The following is a 13,063-nucleotide window of genomic DNA, read 5'->3' as shown; positions in this document are numbered from 1 at the left end:
GTCGTTTGCGTCTTCAATTCGTCGAATCTGTCTTTTGTCTTCACCTTTTATTATTTAAACGAATATCACTTGTAAATAGAACAATTGCAACTAAAAGCTTGTCTTTCTTGAGGAATAATGCTATGAAATATATGTTCGTTTTTAGCATTATCAATGGTAATACTACCTCAAAGAATAGTCTAAAAAAATAACGCCACTGCCAGGGCTCGAACCCGCGACCTCTCAAAACCCAACAACACCCTCTACCATTCCACCACTTCTGTTTTTCTGTTTATGTATAAACCCGATATTTATTTAACCCGTTTTCACCTTCTTCAAAACTTAACCGAATATCATAACAGTCCAACTAATTTCAGTCATTGATTAAGCCCAATATCTAAGCAAGTCTCCAGCCCACAGGCAATTAGTCTCGACCTACTATCCCACTCATGGCCCAAGTTGTATTAAGCAAACAAATATACATCTCGGTAGAAGTAAAGCCGTGGTTTTTGCAAATGGCATTGCAAGTTGAGAAAGAATAATTGTTTAACCACTATCATCATCACTATATCATTTTCTAAACTTATTAATATACCGTAAATCTATATCATCGTTATCTTATATGGCCCGACAACCATTATAACTCTTTTTGACATATACCCTACCGAGTCTAATTTTTGGTTGTTCACTCTTCTTTTCATATTTTTTTTTATCCGAAATATTTTCTGATTGTGACTAGTCGACCCTTACTCATTATCCTAGTTCAAAATATATCATCATCTTAAATTTTAAAATGCAAGATGACTTGTAAATAAAGTAGGCGACATATGTGGGCCACAATAACCTCACCTTTGTTTCCACTTAGTTTGATTTTTGGGTTTGGTGTGTCATGATTGGAAAATTCACAACTGGAAACACGATAAAATAGCTGCATTTGTAGTGTAGCACTTCATTAATTCAAGTGGCTGAATTATTGGTTCGAATAGAGTCAACCGAAACATAGAAGAGGTATATCAGCAAAAACATGAAAATTTATATAAGTTTTTCATATTGGTTCTTTGGTACTGTAACAGCAAGATAGAAAAATATACAGCAATCAAAACAATGGTGGCGAGTGGTTGTGTTTTGGACTGAAAAGAAATTGAAAATTTTCACCAGAAATAGCAGCGAACCAAGAATTTTGTGATAGTGTTCTTGGGCCGAAGAATAACAAGATTGTAATAGCAGCAACAATGGTTTTGGGTTTAGTTGTTTTTTGAATGGAAACATAAGTATTGCAGCAATCGATGAAGGTGGGAAATGAAAGTATGATGGGTTTGTTGTGTTGTGTTTGATTTGGTCTTGGTTTTACATACACAAAAAGAAATTAGCAGATTTCATTGGTGGCTTCTCAAGGTGATGATGGTAATGGTGGTTTTGTTTAGAGGTATTAATCAAACATTGTAGCATGGATCTTGGTTTGCTTGTATACCGAATGAAATAGACAACAGGAGACAAACATAGCCTTAAGCCATGATGGTCCTCGGTGTGAAGTGATGATTAATGTGGTGGAGTGGTGATTCAAGGGTGATCAATGATGGTGGTTGTGGTTACAGTGAGGGTGAAGTTCGTTGTGTTCTTGAAGGTTTCGTTTGTCGACAACATCATCAAGAAATAAGTGGGTTTTGTGTTATGGTTTTCCACCGAATAGAAGTAAAGATGGTTCGATTTAAGGTGATGATTTAATTGGCGCTTGATGGTGGATTTTGAAGGTTTGGAATCGAAAAATAGGAGAGAGATGGAGAAGAAATAGAGAAGGAAGAAATGATTAATTATATCATGTATGAATCTGTCGACTTTTCTTTAATCAAACAACAAGGACAATTAATTTGATTTAGTGGAGTTGTTAATTATGTCAGAGAATCAATCAAGAATAGAGAAAGATGAAGAAAAAGATATGAAATTAGATGTCGATACGTAATAAAGTTTTGGATTGTTCTGCTATGGATCGTGATATCTACTAGATTGGGAACATAAAGCAAAGAAATGCTATAGCCTGATAATGATTGAAAAAAACATAATACATAGTTTATTTTTATTTATATATGATATTTATATTTCTATATATGTATTTATGTCTAAATTCTTTTATATCTGATTATATATCCATAGTTATACTTACATAACTGTATACATATATATACATATATCCGTTTGTATATCTCTGTTTTATTAAATTTCTGTACTATTAAGTTATGATATCAATCTATTAATAATTTTACTAAAAATAGGAACTAGTAATAATAGAAATATAATTGATAATACTAATAATAAAAGTAAAAGAAAGAAAGGAAAAAAAATGATAATAATAATATTATTATTATTATTAATACTAATAATAATAATAATACTAATCATAATAATATAAATAATAATAATATAACGATTTATACATATATTTATTTTCATATCAATAATTACTAATATAGATGTTAATATTGAAAGTATTAATATTATTACTATAACAATTATAGTTTAATTTATAATTAAATTTATTATATCAAACATTAACATTACAGGTTGTTAATTATATGATATATTTAATAATAATAATAATTCTTAAAGACAATACTTACTAATAATAATTCTCAATTCAAATTGTTAAATTTTATTATTTCCAATTATCATATTTATTTACATTTATTTATGTATACACCTGTACCTATTTATTTACAAATAATTGTTCGTGAATCGTCGGGAATAATCAAAGGTCAAATGAATCTATGTAAATGGTTCAAAAATTTGTAGACTTAGTTTAATAGACTTTGCTTATCAAGTCGAAATCATATAGAGATTAAGTTTAAATTCAATCGGAATTTTCCGGGTCGTCACAGTACCTACCCGTTAAAGAAATTTCGTCCCGAAATTTGAGTGAGGTAATCATGGTTAACAATAAAAAAAATGTTTTCATGACAAATATAAGTTGATAAATAGAGTTTTATCACTATTGGATAATATGGATAAAATAATTCATTTATGTGAATAGTAAAAGAGAAGCTATCACAAAAGAATTAAATGAGAAAATGCAAGTTCGTCTTAACCGGTGACGTAGTCAGGATTGATTTTCGGAATTCAAGGGATTTAAAGAACGAGATCTATAAGATCTGATTCTTCGAGATTTAAGGAATTTAGGATTTCTCTAATTAAATGCGGAGATTTGCCTTGATTTACTCTGTCTGGTATTTCCATTATAAATTAAACTCTTCCGTTCCATTATTCTCACCATTCCTATACTTTCTTTCTTAGTTCATATATCCAAAAGATTTTGAAAATGTTTAATCCAGTTCTAATCCATGATATTTTCCCAATTATCATTTCTGTCATCCTTTTTTTCTTCCACCAGAAAAATCTATTTACTTCTACTATCTCCTTGGGGTGATACTATTCTTAATTATACGGTGTCTTTATATTGCTATTCGTATTAATATCCACGGTTTGTAACTTCCGTGTTGTTATTGGGCTTTATATTTTCTCTTATATTTTGGAGTTCTTTGCATTTTTATTCTCTTCTCGACCTCTAGTAAAACGAGTAACGGTCCAAAATTCGTAAGTATGGAGTTTCAAATGAACTTAATGTTCTAAACAAGAAAGAACATGATAGCACAATTTGATTTGTCAAATTACCTGAGTCACTGAGAATAGAACTATCAAGAACATACTTTCTTGGAATGTTCAGAAGTTAAGCAGAATGAAAGAGTTATGTAACATGGCATATGGTGACGTTATGGTCTGTGAATCATCACGTCCCATAAGAAACTCAGCATGACTTACTGTAATATAATCACGTTGATCAAGTGTCATTATATTATACTAACTCATGCATCAATTTCCAACACTATTCCAGAACTCATCCATAATTTAAAATCGATTTTAAAGAAATTTAGAAACTAATATGGTTTCCTTTATGATGTAATACAGATAGCACGAAGAGATACTAATTTCGGACAAGAAGAGTTATGAAAATATCCTCAGAAATATCGAAGATATTGATGATGATATTTTGGAATTTATAAGTTCGATGGTTGATGGAGAAATATCTTCCGCAAGATTTTAACATGACTTCGGAGCAAGATATTCTCTAAAGATTTCAACGGATCCAGAATTACCTGGATTCTTTGAATATAGGGTATGGTCCTTGTATTTATCCTTGGTCTCCTTCGTGGTTAGCTCAATCCGTTTTTCAGTTCCAACTTTTCTGAGCTTTACCAACATACTATTCTTTATCATCAAACTTCCTATGATCAAGGTCGTTTAAGGTTGTCTACGGTTTCTGCTGCTTCATTCAACTTTTTCAACATTCAGAGTATTGATTTGTAGACTGAGTGCTTTTCAGAATTTCAGAATGAAAGATCATATTTCTATAGGATAACTGTTATATGTATACATATAACTGTTGATGTAGAATTTCTACGAGATTCAAAATACTGATTGCGGATTCTTGGTAATTGGTATGGCAATTCTCGGTACAAGATGTGAATGAGTATGTGAATAGGTTTTAACGAACAACTATAATGGTTCTTCGGAGAGAGTTAAGCCAATGAGTAATGAAGTTGCTGGTAAGTTTACTGCTAATGTGTTGAGATATAAACGGTTCCCTGGTAACGATGATGAAGGGGTAATCTTTATAATAACGTTTATTTGAATGAAAAACTTGAAGTTGATTTGCTGGAGCTGTCACAAAGTTGGCTAATTTGAAAAGAAATTGCGTTGTTATTTTCGAAAATAACAATGCCAAAGAAGCTAGCACAGATACGTGTTAAACATTTACACAGTTTCCGAGAATTTTTTTCTGGTGCATAACTATATGCGTAAATCTTTTCTTCTGTAGATGAAGTGCAGTTGATTCATCCTCCCGATTGAGGTGTTTTCAAGAATCACGAAAGGTTTAAACGCATATTGTAATTGTCACGATACAAATGAGGTTTAAGCTGAAAATCAAGTGGCAAACTTGAAGTATTGTTTAGTTTCATATGTTATAATCAATATTTTAATTCATTTTAATTGTCCACTGTTAGTAGTCCTTATTTGATTAGTCCACAGTTAGCTAGGAACAGTTAGCGTGGATTCTTAACAAAATTTTCTCATAGTTAATTTGTTTGTTTCTAACAAGTTTTATTATTGTCCAATGTTTTCTTCATTATGTCACTTGTTGGATTCTGATAAATCAAAATCCAAATATGAAATTGAATGAAAATGGTTATTCTGTGGTGAACGGATTCGTATATCGGTAGATATAACTAGGATAGTAAATGAATGTTGAATCAGATTTGAAGAATGTACAGTGTAACTTATTAATGTGAAATCTAAATATTCTTCGGGTATTACCTACCCGTTAAAATATTTTCACCATTAACAGTTTGTACAAAGAATTTTTTTTTAATTACAATATTTATGAAAACATATATACATATATATTTTTCTTCAGATGTATTCATAGATTTAATGAGTTAATATAATATTAAACTCATTTGCTTTTTGGTTGGAACTAGAATAAATAATCTTTAAAACTTTAGAGATTACAAATTCGACATGTCGAACGAAGATCATACTCAAAGTACAGATGATGATATTGAAGCATGGATTGTTGATGGTACTGGTGCTGTTATTGATTGTACTGTTGGTGCCGGTGATGTTGCTGAAGCTGGTACATTTTGTACCATATTCTCCAAATTGATTATTCGAGCGCGTAGTTTGTTGACTTATTACTCCAGGATGATTGTCGGTCGGAACGAGCGGATGAATAAGGTTCAGAATTGTGGATAGAATATAATCCTGTCAAGTTACCCTAGAAATGAGAATGAAAATGGTGTCTCGAACAGGTTCGCCGGTCACGCTTCAGGTTCATTGTCAAGAGGTGAATTCGGTGGGTGGAAGGGATTGCCTTCTGCGCGTTTCCATTAATTAAGTCGACTACGAACCCATCAGATGAATTGATAATGGCTGATTGGTTGATTCATTCCGGTGGCTCTGCTTTCGAAACTCGAGTAAAACTCTATGTCGGAATAGCTGTCGGAATAGCTATCGGAATCTAAAGGACTCGAACTAGTTGAGGGATTCATCTAGTACGATCAGATGAAGGATTTTCGATAAGAAATAGATTATAGGATGTAGATTAGTACCCTGCAATACATAATTTACATATGCATATATAATACTAAAATCCCATAAGTTACGGAGGAATCTACGGAAGTTGTCAGGCAAAGTTACAGTAACAGATACGCTAAGATATGAAGTAGCAGATACGCTAAGATATGAATTTTGTCTATACACTATTCATGCAGTCAATGCAGTAAAACGTGTCTAGACTAAGAATGATAAGCAAGTGATTCTCTAAGAATGATAAGCAAGTAATTTTTGACACAAAATGATAAGCAAAACTTTTGATATGCAGACACGGTCGAAGTCCAGACACACTAATGCATCCTAACGACTTATCAGTTAGACACACTAATGCAGACATGGTTCGCTAAGACCACCGCTCTGATACCAACTGAAAGGACCCGTCCTAATCCGTCTGGACGAAGTCACCAACATCTGGTTTCATTGCGATGATCGACTCCAAATAATGTCTTTACAATGAGCAAAATGCACAGCGGAAGATTTCTTTCATACCTGAGAATAAACATGCTTTCAAGTGTCAACCAAAAGGCTGGTGAGTTCATTAGTTTAACATAAATAATCATTTCTTAATTTTAATAGACCACAAGATTTCATATTTCCATTTCTCATAAACGTACGTCCCATGCATAGAGACAAAAATATCATTCATATGTATTGAACACCTGGTAATCGACATTCACAATGTGCATATAAGAATATCCCCATCATTCCGGGATCCTCCTTCGGACATGATATAAATTTCAAAGTACTAAAGCATCCGGTACTTTGGATGGGGCTTGTTGGGCCCGATAGATCTATCTTTAGAGTTCGCGTCAATTAGGGTGTCTGTTCCCTAATTCTTAGATTACCAGACTTAATAAAAAGGGGCATATCCGATTTCGATCATTCAACCATATAATGTAGTTTCAATTACTTGTGTCTATTTCGTAAAACAGTTATAAAAACAGCGCATGTATTCTCAGTCCCAAAAATATATATTGCAAAAGCATTTAAAAAGGGATTAATGAAACTCACTTAATGTATTTTGTAGTAAAAATACATATGACGACATTGAACAAACGTAGGGTTGGCCTTGGATTCACGAACCTATATCAGTTGCATATATATTAACACATATTCCATTTAATCAACTTAGTTTACTTATATTTTATAATTTATTAAAATTAGTATCTTTAAATATAATTATACTTATAATAAGTATATGATATATAATTTAATTAAAGTTTTATCAATATAAATGGTAACATATTAGTTAAAAACATATTAGTAGGTAATATTAGTTATCTTGCAATATATTTTTATATAGATAACATTAGTTTGTTGAAAATAATAATTATAATAATACCAAAATAATAATAGTAATAGTAATGATAATAACAAAATGATAATACATTTAATAATAATGATAATACAAATAATTGAATGATAAAAATATTATATGTTAATAATGATAATAATAATAATAAAAGTGATAATAATAGTAGTAATAATAATAATAATAATGTTAGTAATGACAAATAAAAAAATACTTATAATGATGATGAAAATAATAATTTTAATAAAAATACTTTTGTTAATAATAATAATTTCAAAAATGATAATTTGTAAGGATAATACTAATAATAATAGTAATAGTAGTCATAGTAATAATACTAATAATAATAACAATAATAATAATGGTAATACTACCTCAAAGAATAGTCTAAAAAAATAACGCCACTGCCAGGGCTCGAACCCGCGACCTCTCAAAACCCAACAACACCCTCTACCATTCCACCACTTCTGTTTTTCTGTTTATGTATAAACCCGATATTTATTTAACCCGTTTTCACCTTCTTCAAAACTTAACCGAATATCATAACAGTCCAACTGATTTCAGTCATTGATTAAGCCCAATATCTAAGCAAGTCTCCAGCCCACAGGCAATTAGTCTCGGCCTACTATCCCACTCATGGCCCAAGTTGTATTAAACAAACAAATATACATCTCGGTAGAAGTAAAGCCGTGGTTTTTGCAAATGGCATTGCAAGTTGAGAAAGAATAATTGTTTAACCACTATCATCATCACTATATCATTTTCCAAACTTATTAATATACCGTAAATCTATATCATCGTTATCTTATATGGCCCGGCAACCATTATAACTCTTTTTGACATATACCCTACCGAGTCTAATTTTTGGTTGTTCACTCTTCTTTTCATTTTTTTTTATCCGAAATATTTTCTGATTGTGACTAGTCAACCCATACTCATTATCCTAGTTCAAAATATATCATCATCTTAAATTTTAAAATGCAAGATGACTTGTAAATAAAGTAGGCGACATATGTGGGCCACAATAACCTCACCTTTGTTTCCACTTAGTTTGATTTTTGGGTTTGGTGTGTCATGATTGGAAAATTCACAACTGGAAACACGATAAAATAGCTGCATTTGTAGTGTAGCACTTCATTAATTCAAGTGGCTGAATTATTGGTTCGAATAGAGTCAACCGAAACATAGAAGAGGTATATCAGCAAAAACATGAAAATTTATATAAGTTTTTCATATTGGTTCTTTGGTACTGTAACAGCAAGATAGAAAAATATACAGCAGTCAAAACAATGGTGGCGAGTGGTTGTGTTTTGGACTGAAAAGAAATTGAAAATTTTCAGCAGAAATAGCAGCGAACCAAGAATTTTGTGATAGTGTTCTTGGGCCGAAGAATAACAAGATTGTAATAGCAGCAACAATGGTTTTGGGTTTAGTTGTTTTTCGAATGGAAACATAAGTATTGCAGCAATCGATGAAGGTGGGAAATGAAAGTATGATGGGTTTGTTGTGTTGTGTTTGATTTGGTTTTGGTTTTACATACACAGAAAGAAATTAGCAGATTTCATTGGTGGCTTCTCAAGGTGATGATGGTAATGGTGGTTTTGTTTAGAGGTATTAATCAAACATTGTAGCATGGATCTTGGTTTGCTTGTATACCGAATGAAATAGACAACAGGAGACAAACATAGCCTTAAGCCATGATGGTCCTCAGTGTGAAGTGATGATTAATGTGGTGGAGTGGTGATTCAAGGGTGATCAATGATGGTGGTTGTGGTTACAGTGAGGGTGAAGTTCGTTGTGTTCTTGATGGTTTCGTTTGTCGACAACATCATCAAGAAACAAGTGGGTTTTGTGTTATGGTTTTCCACCGAATAGAAGTAAAGATGGTTCGATGTAAGGTGATGATTTAATTGGCGCTTGATGGTGGATTTTGAAGGTTTGGAATCGAAAAATAGGAGAGAGATGGAGAAGAAATATAGAAGGAAGAAATGATTAATTATATCATGTATGAATCTGTCGACTTTTCTTTAATCAAACAACAAGGACAATTAATTTGATTTAGTGGAGTTGTTAATTCTGTCAGAGAATCAATCAAGAATAGAGAAAGATGAAGAAAAAGATATGAAATTAGATGTCGATACGTAATAAAGTTTTGGATTGTTCTGCTATGGATCGTGATATCTACTAGATTGGGAACATAAAGCAAAGAAATGCTATAGCCTGATAATGATTGAAAAAAAAACATAATACATAGTTTATTTTTATTTATATATGATATTTATATTTCTATATATGTATTTATGTCTAAATTCTTTTATATCTGATTATATATCCATAGTTATACTTACATAACTGTATACATATATATACATATATCCGTTTGTATATCTCTGTTTTATTAAATTTCTGTACTATTAAGTTATGATATTAATCTATTAATAATTTTACTAAAAATAGGAACTAGTAATAATAGAAATATAATTGATAATACTAATAATAAAAGTAAAAGAAAGAAAGGAAAAAAATGATAATAATAATATTATTATTATTATTAATACTAATAATAATAATAATACTAATCATAATAATATAAATAATAATAATATAACGATTTATACATATATTTATTTTCATATCAATAATTACTAATATAGATGTTAATATTGAAAGTATTAATATTATTACTATAACAATTATAGTTTAATTTATAATTAAATTTATTATATCAAACATTAACATTACAGGTTGTTAATTATATGATATATTTAATAATAATAATAATTCTTAAAGACAATACTTACTAATAATAATTCTCAATTCAAATGGTTAAATTTTATTATTTCCAATTATCATATTTATTTACATTTATTTATGTATACACCTGTACCTATTTATTTACAAATAATTGTTCGTGAATCGTCGGGAATAATCAAAGGTCAAATGAATCTATGTAAATGGTTCAAAAATTTGTAGACTCAGTTTAATAGACTTTGCTTATCAAGTCGAAATCATATAGAGATTAAGTTTAAATTCAATCGGAAATTTCCGGGTCGTCACAACTTTTAGTTCCATAAAGATAGTGTCTCCATAATTTGAGCGCAAAAACAACGGCTCCAAGTTTGAGATCGTGAGTAGTGTAGTTTCGCTCGTGAATCTTCAGTTGACGAGAAGCATAAGCAATGACCTTCGTTCTTTACATCAATACGCAACCAAAACCATTTTTTGAGGCATCGCAGTATACGACGAAATCATCACTGCCTTCAGGAAGTGATAAGATAGGCGTGGTGGTCAACTTCTACTTCAAGGTTTGAAATGCTAATTCTTGTTCGGTTTCCCAAACGAACTTCTTCCCTTTGTGAGTCAGCGCGGTCAAAGGACGCGCAATCAGAGAGAAACCTTCAATAAATCTTCGGTAGTAACCGGCGAGACCTAAAAATTGGCGAATATGAGTCGGAGTAGTGGGTGTTTTCCCACTTGCTGATAGCTTCGATCTTTGTGGGATCAACTTTGATACCTTGATCGCTCACAATATGGCCCAGAAATTGGACCTCCTTCAACCAAAACTCACACTTAGAGAATTTGGCATAAAGTTGCTCTTGTCTCGAGAGTTCAAGCACTACTCGAAGATGTTACTCATGTTCTTCTTCACTTTTAGAGTAGATGAGGATATCATCTATGAAGACGATAACGAACTTATCAAGGTATGGCTTGTATACATGATTCATGAGATCCATAAACACGGTAGGTGCGTTGGTTAAACCGAATGGCATCACGAGAAACTCATAATGACCATAACGAGTTCTGAACGCAGTTTTCATCACATCACTCTCCTTCACCCTCAACTGATGATAACTGGATCGCAAATTGATCTTAGAGTAAACGCTTGAGCCTTGCAGCTGATCGAATAGATCGTCAATTCTGGGAAGGGGATACCGATTCTTGATCGTCAATTTGTTCAGCTCACGATAATCGATACACATGCAGAAAGATCCATCCTTCTTCTTCACAAATAAAACAGGTGCGCCCTAAGGCGAAGAACTTGGTTGGATAAATCCACGGTCTAGCAGTTCTTTTAGTAGATTCTGCAACTTTTGCATTTCGGAAGGTGCGAGTCGATAAGGTGCGCGAGCTACAGGTGCAGCTCCTGGCACTAAATCGATCTGAAACTCTACTGCTCTCGATGGCGGTAATCCAGGCAATTCTTTTGGAAAGACATCGAGAAATTCGTTCACAATTCGTACATCATACATGCTCTTCACCTCGGTTTCTAATGTTTTCACATGTGCTAACATAGCAAGACGTCATTTCTTCATGATCTTTTGTGCCTTCATGCAACTAATGAGGTTCAGCTTCGAGTTACATCTCTCTCCATAAATAATCAGTGGCTCACCATCTCTGTGTGGTGTACGAATAGCTTTATCTCCACAGATAATGTCAGCCCTTACCTTGGTCAACCAGTTCATACCGATAATCACGTCAAAACTTCCCAATTTGATGGGTATCAAGCCAATCTCGAAATCCACACCAGCTATGTTGATAATACCTCCTCAGATAATTTTTTCAACTTTCTCAATTTTTCCATTGGCTACCTCAACAAGCATACTCTCCTTTAAAAGAACTAACGACCAATTTATCTTAGAGCAAAAGTGTCTACATACATAACTCCCATCGGCACCAGTATCAAATAGGACAGAAGCTAATAGATTGTTGTTAGTGAATATACCTGTAACCAAGTCGGGGTTCTCACGGGCATCCCTTGCGTTTACGTTGAAAGCTCTTCCACGCGCTGGCCCGCCGTCCTTTCTTTTGTTGGGACATTCATTCCTGAAGTGGCCCTGTTGACCACACTCATAGCACTTCCTTGGCCCAATAGGGTTCGTCTTCACAGTTAGGGTACTGATCTTGCAGTCTTTGCCAATATGCCCAGTCCTTTTATACTTTTCACAGACCATGTTGCAGTACCTGGTATGATGCTTGTAGCATATCTTGCATTGCGGGAGACTACCCTTGTAGTTAGAGTTTGAGCTAGGGTTCGGGTTGGGGTTGTTTCCCTTGAAACTTTCATGCCTCTTAGCTGGGTTTTGATCAAAGACCCTTCCCTGGTTGCTGTCCCACTTACGTTTCTCATTACTAACTCCCGATTCAGATTTCGCCTTTTCTGGTTCTTTGCTGGTAATTTGGTTCATCAGGGTGTGCGTCATGCGCATAGCTTCCGGGACATCAGCTGGTTTTGAATAGGTGACATTTTCCTGGATGGAATTGGGAAGTCCCCACAAATACCGTTCCATTCGCTTAAATTCCGAAGTGACCATCGTGGGACACATCAAAGCTAGTTCCAAGTACCTACAGTTATAACCATCAAGATCGTTTCCCACAACTTTCAACTCCCAAAACTCAGCTTCCATTTTTTGAATCTCCATTCTGGGGCAGTACTCCTCGATCATAGCCCCCTTAAATTCCTCCCACGGTGTAGCATAAGCCTCGTCAATACCCTTAGCCTGTGCAAGTGTGTTCCACTAGGTTAAAGTGCCGTCCGACAGTGTACAGGAGGTATACTTAGTCTTGTTCATTTCTGAGCAGTTGCTCACACGGAACACAGATTTCAATTTC

The sequence above is a fragment of the Rutidosis leptorrhynchoides genome, chromosome 6, assembly GCF_046630445.1.
Source record: "Rutidosis leptorrhynchoides isolate AG116_Rl617_1_P2 chromosome 6, CSIRO_AGI_Rlap_v1, whole genome shotgun sequence".
In the NCBI taxonomy this organism is placed as follows: Eukaryota; Viridiplantae; Streptophyta; class Magnoliopsida; order Asterales; family Asteraceae; genus Rutidosis; species Rutidosis leptorrhynchoides.
The sequence above is the reverse complement of the archived record's forward strand: the minus strand, read 5'-3'. Positions refer to the sequence as shown.